Below are 14,506 nucleotides of genomic sequence, written 5' to 3'. Positions count from 1 at the left end.
CAAAGCACACCAACTGGCAATGCAATGCTGCGTTGCTACTCACCAGGCATGGGCCTTGGCTCTTTTCCTCAGAGACAGGCAAGTAGTAATTGCATTCAAAGGTGACTGTGCACCTTTGTACTGCTGCAAACAGGCAGTGTTTATCACTTTAAGCACTAGGCACTCTGGCAGTTGCTTCTGAGGCGTGCCAGAAAAACACTGATTCACGTTCACCACTGATGATGGGACTTTCAGTCAAGAGAGAACACAGAACTGGATTAAGAAAACCTACAGAGCCCAAAACTTATTTAGACAATGCTAATTACAAGCATGACACATGAAAGCAGTTTACATATTCAGAAGGACAACAGTTAATAAAGCATTCTATATCTAAATAAAAATAATTAAAAGGCCACTTCAGAGCCACTCTACATGGTATAAGTACCTAATCACTGAACTTTTTTTCTTTAAAACTTATTCCACATCTAAACTTATCACCAGAGCAACTCACAGCATTTAGATCCCCCTCCAATTCTCACCTACTTTCACAAGACTATGCCAGACCTGTGCTAATGTAGGACACAACATACTCACACAAGGATAAAAATGATCTTGCAATTGCAGACCAGGCCAGGTAGTCAGGATATTACCCACACCTCTGCCAGGCTCATTGCCTTATCTGTTTTAGACCGCTTCAACTGAAAAAGTCAATGACTCCCTAGAAATGCTGGGAGGGCAACATGTCCGTGAGCACACACAGGAGACTGCCAGGAGCCTGGGCTAAGTGTGCAGCTCCCAGCAGAGCAGCTGCCATAACTAACCTACTTTTTGGTCAGCACTGCCTGAGTGTTCCTACGTAGCACTCCACGAGCAGCCTTCTGCCCTTGCACCCTCCTCGTTTTGTGCAAAGCACAGAGATGCTGGATTGAATAGTTGAGCTGTTTCTTTGGAACATTTTAAATCAGGCCTTGAAAATATATTTGGATCAATGTTTCCAAAGCTCATATGAAGTCTGATGTGATGCTAAACCACCACAACCAAACTTCTATACCAATTTACTAAAGCTATTACGTCCTCTAAATTATCTGTAACCAAGTGGAATGCAAATCTACTACCTAGCATGAAGCATAAGCACATATTACACTGAATCACCATGACAGCTTAAATGAATTTACTTGATTAAAATAGCATGTCTCCATAAATAATCAATAGTACTTGTCAAAGCCTGCTTCAGTGGAGTCACTGCATTATCTGATGTGGCACATCAAAACGACACAGACTGCTGAAATACAAGCAAGCAAAAGTAGTTATAATGAGATGACAAATAAATAAATAGATAAAACTGGAGCTTCAAAAAAGAAAGACAGCATTAACTCCTGAAACTAACTATATGCCAAAGACGACTCTGTTTTCTTGCAAACTTATACCACTTACAAGGGAGGACAGAAAGCCTACAGACATTGTGAAATTCATTTGGAATAACATTCATAGGTAGTTTAAAAAAATATATATATATATAACATGAAAGAGCACAGGGACCTACTTATAAAGTGATGTTCCTTCCATGCAGAAGACATTAAGCAACTTGATAATTTCTTACTGCAATTGTTTTTGATGCATCTTTTATCTTTCATCTACCTCTGCACATTTATTTCTCAACAGAAGATCTATTTTGAATGTGCCTGAAATGAAGGTGACAGCTCCTGATACAATCATAATGAAGACTTCTGCCTTTACTTTCAAAACACTAATGAATGATGCTCCATCAGCTACTCCCCATTCACTTGGCAGCTGACTACCTGGCAGGCTACTTTCCATCTACTAACAGTCAGAAGTCCAGCATCCAGGCATTTTCACGCAGCTGAAGAACTTCATACTCTTTAACTAGAAGCTGCAGAAGATATCTCCATAAGCAAGTAGCTCAAGCCAAACCTTTCCTTAGATGCTTTAAAGAACGTGGCAGTGGGTTTCTTTATTTATTTTGGGTTTGTTGTACCCCTCCAATAGGGATGAAAAACAGTGGCCAGCATATTGTGGTTATGATTAAACCCACTGCTGCTATAAACATTGAAGGAAAGAATTAGAGAAGAGAGGAAACAGGATAACTCAGGAGAACCAGTGCTGAGGTCAGCACAACATACTTAGTTTTTCATGCTTGTAATTTTCACATGGAGGAAACCCTCACAAAATTCCTACAATTTACTATAATTTCAGGAATTTAAACTGAGCATGCTATTCCTGCACCACTGATGTTGTATTTTGCATAGCACCAAAAAGCAATGAAGTTTTAAATAGCACCTGCAAAATTGCTAACTGTGACCCCTGATTTTCTTGGTTTTTTTAACCAATAAGGAGCAAAGAAGGTGAGAAGGGAGTATGCAAGATTAAGTAATTTAAAGGCAATCAATCTACCATCATCATAAAAGAGCATCCCAGGAAGCCCCAGGCTGACCTAAGTCAAAAAAAGCAATGGTAGGCTAAGGAAGCAATATTTTAAGATGGAATTACTGTGCTCCACTTGGCTGTTCCTACATGAGTTTAATGCTCATCTGTCTACAGTCACACAAAAGCAGTTCCTCAGAAGCTCCTCCCTCAGTGTTTCTGTTTCGGGGTAAACCCATTTGTACAGCTGGGGATTCAAGCAAGTTATTCATCATAAAGGACGAATTCGATGCTCCTTTCAGTTAGGGCAGGAAGATGGAAGCAGCAGACTGGGTAATCAATTTGAAGTTAGTCTCTTGCCTTATGTCCCTCCTCACCCCTCTTCCCAGAACACTTTTCCTTTTAACAATTCAACAGGAGACAGCCTGCTGCCTTCATGCCCAGTCCATAGCAACACACTGATGGCAGGAACTTTTCCTCCTATCAGCTCTGCTATGTTATTTATAAAGAACATCAATTGTTCCCATCATCCACGACAAACAGATGACATGCCCCTGCTGGGAGGAACTCACAGGAGTCCAAATTAGCTCTGACAGTAAACAAAGGAAAAAAACAGGATTGCACACAAACAGCTATGGAATATTTAATGTAACCAGCCCATGTCCTAGTTTGTGCCAGAAGTCTCACACTTCCAAGTAGGTTGTAGATTATCTTAAGTCTGTCAGCATAAGTACATTCGAAAAACCAGTACCCACCGTAGTTCATATATACAATGTGCCCCTATAGCAAAGACATATATAATGTACTTCTTACAGCATTTCTTTTTCCTTGGTTATTCCTCAAAAACAAACAAACAAAAGTTAAAGATGCAAAACTGGAAACAGATCTTACAAGATTATTATTACCTAATAAATATTTTGACAGCCATAAGAGCTTCAGTTACCACTTATGGTGCTGTTAGCAAGCACTAAATATGATCCAAGCTACTGCTGCTTGCATCCAGCATAGGATCCATAGGTTTGCATTCACAGAATGAATCCAAGAGAAGGAATGCTGACCGATGCTGCAGTGCCACCCGATTCATCTAGTTTACCTTGCTGGGCTTGCTGCTAAACCATTACGCTAACAAGAAAGACACCCAAACAAAGCGACAAAAAGACACTGAAGGTTTCCACCAGGTTTTTCCTGCTTCACAGTTTACAAGATCAAGTGCCAAAGTCTAACAACATCCTCAATGCAGCCCCTTTTACACTTCAGTTACACTGCTGGCTTTGTGCTGTGATTTATTCTGTTTGGTTAGTTGGTTTTGTTTGTGGTTTTTTCGTTTTTTTAAAATGACTGCATCATCAAATCCTATTAACATGCGAGCAAAACCTTCACACAGCATTGGGTTTTAGAATCTATGCACATCAATAGAAACAAAAATCTAAATAAAGCATGTTTTTTAGTGCTTGTTGTTTGGGTTTTTTTTGTTTTTTTTTTTTTAAATTATGAACACAAAAATTTATTACGCTCCTATTAAGTAAAAGGTGGTAAAAAGTCCATCAAAAAACATTACTGAAAACTCACTAATGGCGTACCCTGCCATAGCAAACCATAAAACACTCTGGAAAACAAATGGTTTTCTTTCCAGCTTTACAGAGAAACTGCACACATGTACAAAACTTCACGCTCTCCAAGTCACACCAGTCTTCCCTGCACCGCTCATTTGGGGACAGGTTTTACACAGAAATATTTTTGCAGCAGATTGATTCTCCGCTATAGATAGAGGATTTTTATATAACATACTCCCTGCATTAAATCATAAGGAAAAAAAGTTTTTACTACTAACAGCATTAAAACGAACTTGTTTTTAAAGCTCTCTAAGGAATCAACACATTTTAGATTACTATAATGACGACAGAGAGATCACCTCATTCAACAGGAAAAAGCACACTTATCTACCACATGTCTCAGAAAACAGCATCTGATACGAAAATAGGTATGATTTCAGATTTAAGATGCAAATTTGAAACTACATTTTGAACAGAAAATGATGTAGCATAGACTGCTTTCTTTCAAACAGAGAAGCAGCACTGTTGTGTTTAAGGAGCCATCAATGTAATCACATCAAATTTATCAAATTACAAAGCTTGAAGCAGTATTTCAATAATTTAAGAACATAAACTGTTCCTCCTTCAAAACACAAAAACAACCAAACAAATGTATGGATTTGCTTGGTTTTGTTTTGCTTTGTTTTGGATGTGCTGTAAGTGTTGAAAAGATGACAGTAATTCCTGTGCCAGCTTAATATCTCCTCTCCCACTTTTTCTCTTTCCTTTCAGGAATTGTTAAAAGCTCCCTTGTTTTGGTTTTGTATTAGATTTCATTTAGCTTACATATTTCAATAGCAAACATATGAAAGCAGGAAGTATTTCAAGGAGGAGGTATCCTTCACTTCAAGTTGTTTTGATCCATTTAAACTTCAGCAGACCCTTCCATTCAGGCCAGCTTCTCTTTCAGAGCTTTGCTCTTACTGGTTGTTAACGTAGCCAGAGCTACACAGCTTAACAGCTGCATGTTACTCTGCAGAGCTTTGAAAATAAATAGATAAGCAAATAAAAGTCAACGCAAACTTACCTGGTCAGTACTGTCACCGTGAGGGCTCTGTGGAAAACAGCTAAGGAAATCTGTCATAAGCCCAAGTCGTCTTCATCCACTTCATAAATATCATCATATTCCTAATCCTTTCCTTATCCAACGACAGGATACACACTTCCACTACGCTGAGCTGCAGAGAAAGTAAAAACAAAAACAAAGGAAGTGCTTGTGCTTCCTAAAAGGAAACTGAGCAATTCTATTTCAACATTATTATAAAACTTGAAAGAAAGCTCATGATTTGTGATGGCTCTGAGCCAGAACTGGATCCTAATTGGCAGCAAAAACCATTCCAGAACACACTCTAAGTAACTCTTTAAAAAGCACCAGAATTTACTTATTTCAAACTTACAATTATAAAATTGCATACCATATGTTCGTAATGCTACAAGCAGAGATCTTAATCACACATAGATCACAGTCAAAGACTGATCAGGTAACATCACAGCTCCAAAAAGCACGCAAAGGCAAAGCTGTTAGCATGCTCGAGTTGTCACACTTTTTTTTGTTAAGATTTTCTAGTTAACAGCTTTAACTGTCTGAACAAATCTCCTGCCCACTGCAAGGCTCTCTTCTGCAGGCACTTCCAATACTAGTCTCTGAGCAAGTTTCTGGACACAAATTCACATCCCTCTGCTTCACTGTCAGAAGCCGTAGGCTGCTGAAAAACACTTTTCTCAGCCTTAACTTCCAAAGTAAATGTTGTGGGGATTCACTTAAAAGCAATTGAAATCAGTCAGTGAGGTCAAATTGAACAAACAGACCACGTCACAGGTTTAAGTTGGGAAGCTTATAACAGGAAGAAACAGATTTTCCCACACCACATCTACTTTGTCTTCCCCAGTATTTGAGGATGTTAGTACGAAGAAAATCATACTGCATAACTGCTCTTCCTCTCAAGATAGGTGGATCTGAGAATAGGATCTGAGCTCCCAAGTCTATCCTTATTCTTTTAATTCCAGATGATCTTACACTGGGCTGTTTACAACCTGGGTCTGTTTCATGTTTCAGTTCATACTGAATTGTGTAATTCTGTTAATTTTCCTGCAGTCTAACTCCAGAAGGATGATTAGACAAATGCATTAGTGGTTGGTCAGTATTTTCTGCCCCCCCTTACTCCCCACAACACTTCATACAACTGCCAGTTTGTCTGGCTGCTGAACAGATGAATGAGGAATAACACAGGGAATATACTGGGAACACTGCTATGCCACTTTGCAAAACCAACACCTATTTTTCCCCTAATCTTCAGGGCAGCAGCACAAACTAACCTCCAGAAAGGAGTCATCTTCAACTTAGAGACTACACGAGTACAAAGTTGCAGGTAGGATCATTATTTCTTTAAAAGGAAACAGGTTTAGGTCAAAGGTGCCGGTACTAAACACAATGTCCCATCTGAAAGGCTCACTACATACATTTTTGTTGCTCAGTTCCAGGCAGGTTTTTATTCCAGAACATATTGGCCCACCTGAATCTCCCCATGAAGGTAACGAGAAAACCTGACAGACAGAAATGGAAGCCTTGTGTTCAGCCATCTAACTCATGAGCATTGAGCTGCCAGTGCAGCAGCTGGAGATGTGAAAAAGGTGAACAAAGCATAATAAATATGCAAAAATGCAAAATACGGTGCCAGCATTAACTTGTCCTTTTAGAACAATCTTAACACAATATACACAGATATTCACAGGGTCTCTTTTTTAATCATTTGAGAATATCACCTGAAGAGAACACAGAATAGGTTCTTCCATTCATAAGAATTGAGGAACGTATCATAGCGGATATGGAGACAAAGTTACGGTGGTTTGTTCTCTTCTCCACAGTGGAAGATACTAATCATGAGACAACTTTCTGGGGGAAACTGACTTCATCCTTGTTACATGATAACTTTAAAGGTGCTGTAAAAACTACAGATGAAACATCTGGCATGCAGTTATTGAACACCACATTGGCACAGTATTTCTAGTCAATGTCTTTATCAAGCAGCATGAACAAACAAGCCTAATTATTTCAGCTTCCAAAACCCTGTTATGGTTCAGGAAATGTCAGCTCTCCAGCTTTTCAGTGCCCAGCTTGTACCCTTTTAAACAATATGAAGCAGCCTGTCAATCTTGCTCTAAATCATCAGAACCATTCAGTGATAATCACACATTTATCATCCACCATTGAAGCTTTCCTAAAAAACACTCCTATTTCATTATGGCTCTACACAATGCAACAATGCTTTTTTTTTTTTTTGTGCTCCTTAGGATTAATCATTACATTAATGACTCAGGCCCTGACTGGGCACAATAAAATGACATCATCTCATTTAAAAGGAAAATAAAACCAGAAACCCAGTGGTTATAACAATACCCCTACCCACTCTACTTCTCTGAGTAAGAGAAAACATCTCACCCAGCTGCCATCAGCACCCACCTAATTCTTCTCAGAAAAACACGAGCATTCCTTTTGAATTCTGAAATAAAACCAAGGCCATAAAGCAAGCTACATGGTCAAAGCTCACACGCTCCTGCACAGACACAACACCCGCCCACCTTCCACCAGGAAGGTGCTACTGTCTGAGATTTGCCAACTTTTTGCCCTGATTTACAAAGCCAAAGGTTCACTTAATGGAACTCCACACTGATGTCACAAAAAGAACAGCCTGATTTTAACTGAATATGAAGCAATGTCTGTATCATATTTCTGGTGTTACAGTATTTTAGTATAATTCCCATATAATTACTTTGAATCTCTTATAGTCTTCTCCCAAGCACTTAAGCATTTCTCCTCATTTTCCTACATAATTTAAGCTTTTATTTCCAAATGCAGTTTCCCACCCAAGCTAGAATATTTTTAAATACAGCTTTAAACATGAATCAATACATCTTTTACTGACTCCACTCTTTCTCACAGCGAGTCAAGACTAAAGGCTACGTTCAAACACTGTTCAAATCCCACCTTCTGCCTGAGCAGTTTAGGACCAACCCACACTGTTTGTTCCACATCCGAATTGCTGACATTCTCATTTGTTTAAAACAAATCCTTCCTCACCATTGAGGCTGTTGTCTGCCGGCATGTCTGGTAACACTAAAGTGCACGCCTGTGCAGTTCAGCTTTCAGGTTGCTCCCCACCCCCTTGAACAACTAAGGTACCACCACCTCCTCTGTAGAACGCATCCTAAACCAGGAACCTAACCATATCTAAATCATGAAGCATATGTTTGCAGGTGGTTACTAACATTTAATTCCTGTGTCTACTTGATGTATGTTTATGAGCAACATGTATCTCACAGTGTTTTGTTTTTTTAATGTACCAACTGCCAGCTGTTTTTGTATAGTTAGGATAAAAACCTTGGAGATAGGAAGAAGATATGTGACTAGATCTGAACATCAATCCAGTTAAAAGCCAGTCTTAGGACTACATGAATTTGCCATCCATCTTCTGAGCACTAACATGCAGGTAAGATATGAGCCTCACAGAAATTCAGAAAAGCCTTTTAGTAAGTAAAGCAAACAAACAAAAAACCCTGCAACTTCAGCAGGAAAACCACCCAGAAAGATTCAAACAAAACCCAGTTTCAAAGGTCTCCTATGAGATTTTAAAAAGGAGGAAAGACCTACATAAGAAATCTCACAGGACGCTCAAAGTTTCTTTTGTCTAAGGAGGTCATGAAGGAGGAGCAGGTAGGAATATAAAACCATTGGAGAACGCAAACTGCACCGGAGTCAGTCATTCTGTTGAAACACTGAGTGTTGTGTGTGCTTTCTCCAAGATGCCATTTTTTGAACTAAAAAACCACAGAAGACGAAAGAATGTGTTTCCGAAAAGCAAGTTCACAATTACAACACTGAAACAATGTAACTAAGTGCCAGAAGACTGAGCAGATTGTGACTGCTGCACACACAGTGACTTGTTATGGCTCTTGTCAGATCTTTACACAAGTGCCGGCCACCCCTTCAGGCTTCCTTATTTGTAGGATAGGGAACTGCTTCACTATGTACCAAACCTTATGAAAATTAATGTTTCAGTACTGCTGAGTTTACATTAAAAATTCAAGAGACTACAATTAAAAGGCGTTAGTAAGAAAAGTATACGTATTATAACCATGTGCACTACTTTTAGTTACCTTTTTGAGAAGATTAAAATTAAGCAGCTTTTGCTTTCATCCCACTCACACCCTCCCACTACAAAGTCTGCCTGAGATAATCCTCCTTCTACAGACGTCAAAACAGGGCATACGTATAACAAGGACTCACTGCCAAAATATGTTGGCTTAATATCCCATTATTATCGTAATACAGGTACAATAACTTATTATACATGACAGCTTATGCTGTTAGTCAAGTATAGATCCACTTACTCTGTCACTTTCTCACCCACGTCTAAGTATATCCATAAAATTTGTAAAGGAGAAAATTAAAGGGCTGAAGTAGATGCACATCTCAGACAAATGCCAGACAAAACAGAAGGCTCCTACAGTCACACACTTCCTACCCTGCCATTTCTATTGTCCCAGCTTTTATGCACAGTGATCGAACCAGAAATTCAGGTCACAGGATTTACAAACACTGTTTAACCACTTATTTTCTACCACTTTATGCTACATTTTCACTGATTTTTATTTATCTGAATGCAGCATTCTACTTGAAGGCCAAGAAGATCTCCACATCAGAATGCAGTTAGGATGTTACATCTATTTGTGTCAGTATGTTCAGGATTGCTCTCCAGGATCTTGCAGGGCAGAAATACACTAGGGAGTTTTTCAAGGCTACAAAATTACTCAGGTTTAGGTATATAAGAGGGAAAGGACTGCTATCAAGCATGCTGAAGACAACAGGCAAGGAAAGAAAAGACAAACCCATGCAAGTTACTCCACGCCAGCCACACACTATTAAACACCAGCGCACTGAAGAAGCACAGCAGCTCTGTAACAACGTATTATACCTAGCAGAGAGTGCCAAGTATGAAGGCTGTTACCGCACGAATTCTGATGAACTCACGAGTACATTTCACGGGCTTGCTTGCATGCCTGTACGTATACATCTACGCATAGTGTAGTCATTAAACCGGATGGATTCACCCCCGTCTCATTAAGCACCCAGGTTTAAGCCTACACCGCTCCGGCCGCGCACCGAGTCCCGTGCGCCTGCTTGCGGAGCGCGGCTCGGAAGCAAAGTTCAGCGGCCGTGGCCCTACGGAGGCGGCCCGACCGCCCCGGGGCAGCGCCCCGGAGCGCAGCCTGTGCCGGGCTCACCGCCCGCGTTCGGCAGCGGCTCCCGGCGGGACGGGCGGTCCCTTCCCGGCCCTCACTGCGGGACAGCCCGGCCGAGCGCGGGGCAGCCGTGCCAACGCCAGCGGCTTCGGTAACGCCCCCGGCGCCCATCGCTCCTCCGCGGCCGCCGACGATCCCGGCCAGGGGGCGCGGGCCAGCGGCGGCACAACCACAGCCGGCTCGCGTCGGGGAGCAGCCCGAGCGCTCCCAGGCAGCGCTCCGAGCGCCGTCGGGACGGCAAGACGCAGACCGCACCTGAGCGGCGGAGATAAGAAGGAGCCACCCAGGACACCCCGCCCGCAGCACCTCCGTACCTGCCCGGCCGCGCTCTCGCCTCCTCCCGGGCCAAGAGCCGTAGCTTCTCCCGCCGCCACGCCACGGCTCCGGCTGGCAGCCCGCCCAGCGCCCCGACTCGGGCCAGCACCGCCCCCACCCCGCCCGCCGGCGCCCCCTGCCGCCCGCCGGGGGACGGGCTCGCCCCGCCCTCGCCGTGACTCCCCCGACGGGGCGGGGTTGTCCGCGACACGAAGCGTCCTGAGCTCGTCTCGTGTCGCCTCCGCGGACCGGCAAAGTCTACGTAAAGACCGTGCTTCAAATCCATAGCTTTCATCTATTTCTAAAGCAGATTCTATAACTACTAATACAGACTGAAGGAGCACCAAAATGCCCCCGCTTGGACACATTTATGCCAAACACACAAGCAAACCCAGCACCCGGCAGCTCACAGCAGAGCCAGCAGCCTGACACTACTGTGTTGGCCACACTCAGGAGGCAGCATCAAGGACAGGCCTGGTGCCACACGGGGTCACAGTGACCAGCAGCCATTGCCCTGCACATGGAGGCAAGAAGCCAAGCGTGCATTGGCACTGCACAACCACAGAGCCACTGCACCTAGCTAAGAGACTGGGCAGGCTGTACAGCTGGCCAGGCTGACAGGATTTCAGCTGCATGTGCCCCGAAATTCTTCATCTTTCACCTTCTGGGAAAAGCAGTGCAAATTTGAGTAGTTTCGACTGACAGACTGCACAGCAATGTGGAAGCTGCCTGCAGCTGAGCAGACACGAGCCTGGAGCCTTTCCCTACTGCTGCTGTCTAAAAACTACATCCAGAGTTGCTGAGCAGCGCAGCGGAACCTCTGCCAGCCAACAGCTGCACAGCACACACAGAAGCTGCTGTTCCTCCCAGCCAGCAGCAGCACGTCCGATTAGAGCTCATCTATCATCATGACTTCTTTTTTCTTTTTAGAAAACTAATGCCAACCAACTGAGGAAAAAAAAGTAAAATAAAATGTTTTATGGAACAGTAGAAGAAGAGAAGTTCAGGGTCTCTGGCTGCACAATAGTGACACTTCTGACTGCTGCTCACTGGCCCACTTCAGGGCATCGCAGGATTGCGAAATGCCAACAAACGCACAAAGAGCTCCGTCCTTTCCCCACACAGAAAGCAGAACACATGCTATGCTGAAAAACCATCTCCATATGGAAACAATGATTTATGATGGCAGCAAATGCTTGCCAGTACAATTAGGCTTCCACCTCAATCAGAACAAAGTACAGTTCACATAGGATTTGGAATTTGGGAATTGCTAATCTGTTTTCCTTGCAACAAAAAGATTTAACTTCCTTCACAAAATGCTTTCAATTTGCAGCCTAAAATAGAGTCGTCTGGATACACAAAAGAATTGAGCTCTGGTAGAGATGGTCATTTTTATACCCATCACATAATGACTAGATGAACTCCAAAGCTGTTAACGTCTTGAAAATTTCTCTGCAGAACAGCAGACACTTGGGTTTTACAAGGATGAAATCAGAGGAGAAACTGAATACACAGAGGACAGAGCAACTGCAGCTGCTATCTTTGGAGCAGACCTGGAGCGATGTGCAGTGCCTCCATATCACTTGTTTTGGTATTCTGGTCATCCAGACCTACTTTCTCTTGTATAAATCTCCAAATAGCATGCATACTATTTCATACCATTAGAATTTGCTTCTCTGGTGGTATCTTTTTAAGGTGCCCTTACAGTTCAGCAAATTAACTCTGAATTACCAAATATTTTGGTGCGTTGGCCAAACTGCTGCTGTGCACACACTGAGCTAGAGAACACCCACAAGCTGATGCTGAGACAATCCCCAACTGCCTGTGGTCAGAACATGGCAGCAGTCCTCTGTCTGACTAAGAGGTAAATTAAGTCTGAATTCAGAGGATAACCGACTGAAATGCAGCCCCATCATCCAAGGGAGGTAGCATTAATCTTATGGTTTACTTAGAAGATCCCAATTCTTATTCTCCTAAAAATAAAGCAGAATCAGATATATTCCAACTGTTGTATTTGCCTATGGGCTGTATTCCTTTAATCTCTACTGCTTGAGCTCCAGTTTGTCCCAGTCACCACCAAATATCAGCACTAGAAACAGGCATAGGAAAACTGACTCCTTTTCCATAGAACCAATATAATTGTGAAGAAAGCATCACTTACAAGGAATTAAACAACACATGCAAAAATTAAGGCTGTCAGGAAAAAGAAGAAAACATTTTCCAGCCCTCCAGATTTATACTGATGGCAGGTGCTACTGGCCTCTTCCCAAGATGAAACTCCTGAAGAAACAGCTTTTTGTTAATTCTGTTGAAAAATCTTTTGTGTTTTAAGGAGGCCTTCAGAAGGGGAGATAAGTAAGGATCCCTACACTGGTGGGCCTTCTGCTGCAATGCTAACTATCAGTGGGTATCCAAAAGAATAGAAGTGAAAGCTAATAGCTGCACCACAGCCAAAAATCTGGCCTCAACAAGCTTCATCTTAGCTCTCCTTCGGAATGGTGCCCTGTAGAGAACATGTGAGCATTTTAATATGGGGTGACCACAGTGTATTTGATTCTTAGCACTATATAAATGAGTAACATTTTTAAATTGCAACATTGAACTTCATGCTGTTTAAAGAAGAAAATGTCAACATAACTGGTATTCATTTCTGAATCATTTCACCATAACTGTGTGTTCTTTTTATATACCTCATATCCAAGATTGGGGTTTTAGCATTCCTTGAATGGCACAAAGAATGTTGCAAATTAAATAACAAAGTTTAATGAGAAAAAGACTTATTACAGCAATCCACCTGAAATCATGAACAAGGAATTAGCTTGCTATTAGAAATCACTCAAGTAATTGTACTTGTCCTAAACTTTCATTTTGTGTGCCACTTGTTTTAAGCCTGTGTGTGCCTTTAGAGGACAACCAGCAAGAAATCTGAGATGGTGCTTGCAAACACCCATTACTCCACTTCTAATACAGAAACCAAGTAAGCTAACTAATAAAGGAATGAAATGGAGGAAAAACTGTCTCTTTCACATAATACACTGTCTGTTCTACTAACAATAGTTTCAAAGCAAAACATGTGAAGCCTCACCGGACTATGAGCTTTGCAGTTCATAGTTTCTAACCATTTATTGTTTCTTTCCTGATTCAGTCCTTTGCATTTCTAATCTATCCACCATTAAGTTAATACTCATTCGTTAATATTATCTGGGTGTTATTTACAAAGTCCACAGCAAAGGTTACATTTCTTCTTGGAAGGAGATTCCGCCTTAGCACAGATATCTCCCATCTCCCAAGCTAAATACTGCTGATATTCTATCACTTTCAAAGTTCATGAAATGGTATTAGGAATCCAGCTTGCATCCTCTACACTTCCTACCATAACATTGCATCCTCTGGAGCTTTACTCACAAGTCTGGTATAACAAAATTCAGCTGGTAATATCTACCACATTAGATGTGTTAAAACTTAAGTTTTAGTCTCATATCAGCACAAGAGATTGGGAAGAGAGAGGTATGCCATGGCTCTTTTGACAAGCTTCCTGTCAGCTTTGCTAATAAAAGAGGGTTTCCAGCACCTCTAAGCTATTGTACATTTGATCCACAGGAGAGTATTTTATCTGAAGTTATATCTGAATAGAAATTTCAAACCTCGTGCTACTTCTGCGCTCCACTAAGCTCGAGGTTCCATACTTACAGAAAAAAAAAAGAACAACAAAAAAAGCAATAAGCAAAACAAAACCCTACAAAAAGGAACAAACACAGAAGTTCTGGCAGTCTGAACCCTGACTGTGGCTGCATTTCTCAGCTACATTCCTGAACACTTAACAGTCCTTGCTCTCCATCTAGCAAAAGGTCATATCTGACAGTACCCTGTTCAATAGGGAGCATTTCAGCTTGCTAATTACAAACTGACATGCTTTGTGTCTCATTCCTACTACCTTT

The 14,506-nt window shown here is 41.8% G+C and overlaps 1 protein-coding gene across 6 annotated transcripts in view; it reads right to left on the bottom strand.

The window, feature by feature from the left end:
* Positions 1-14,506, bottom strand: part of PXYLP1 (2-phosphoxylose phosphatase 1) — a 90,445-nt gene that overhangs the window by 36,097 nt on the left and 39,842 nt on the right. The window contains exons 1-2 of one of the 6 annotated variants that reach the window (XM_015871248.2): positions 10,568-10,672; positions 4,981-5,131 (exon numbers count right to left, since the gene is read on the bottom strand). The gene's annotated coding sequence lies outside the window, so the exon portion shown is untranslated. Of the gene's footprint in view, positions 1-4,980; positions 5,132-6,413; positions 6,493-9,958; positions 10,256-10,567; positions 10,673-14,506 lie in introns of those variants that run through there. The other 5 variants (XM_085513531.1, XM_085513533.1, XM_085513532.1 and 2 more) reach the window with 5 other exon arrangements.

The sequence above is a fragment of the Coturnix japonica genome, chromosome 12 (genome assembly GCF_054131305.1).
Source record: "Coturnix japonica strain WE chromosome 12, WE-NBRP24, whole genome shotgun sequence".
Lineage (NCBI taxonomy): Eukaryota > Metazoa > Chordata > Aves > Galliformes > Phasianidae > Coturnix > Coturnix japonica.
The sequence above is the reverse complement of the archived record's forward strand: the minus strand, read 5'-3'. Positions and strand labels throughout refer to the sequence as shown.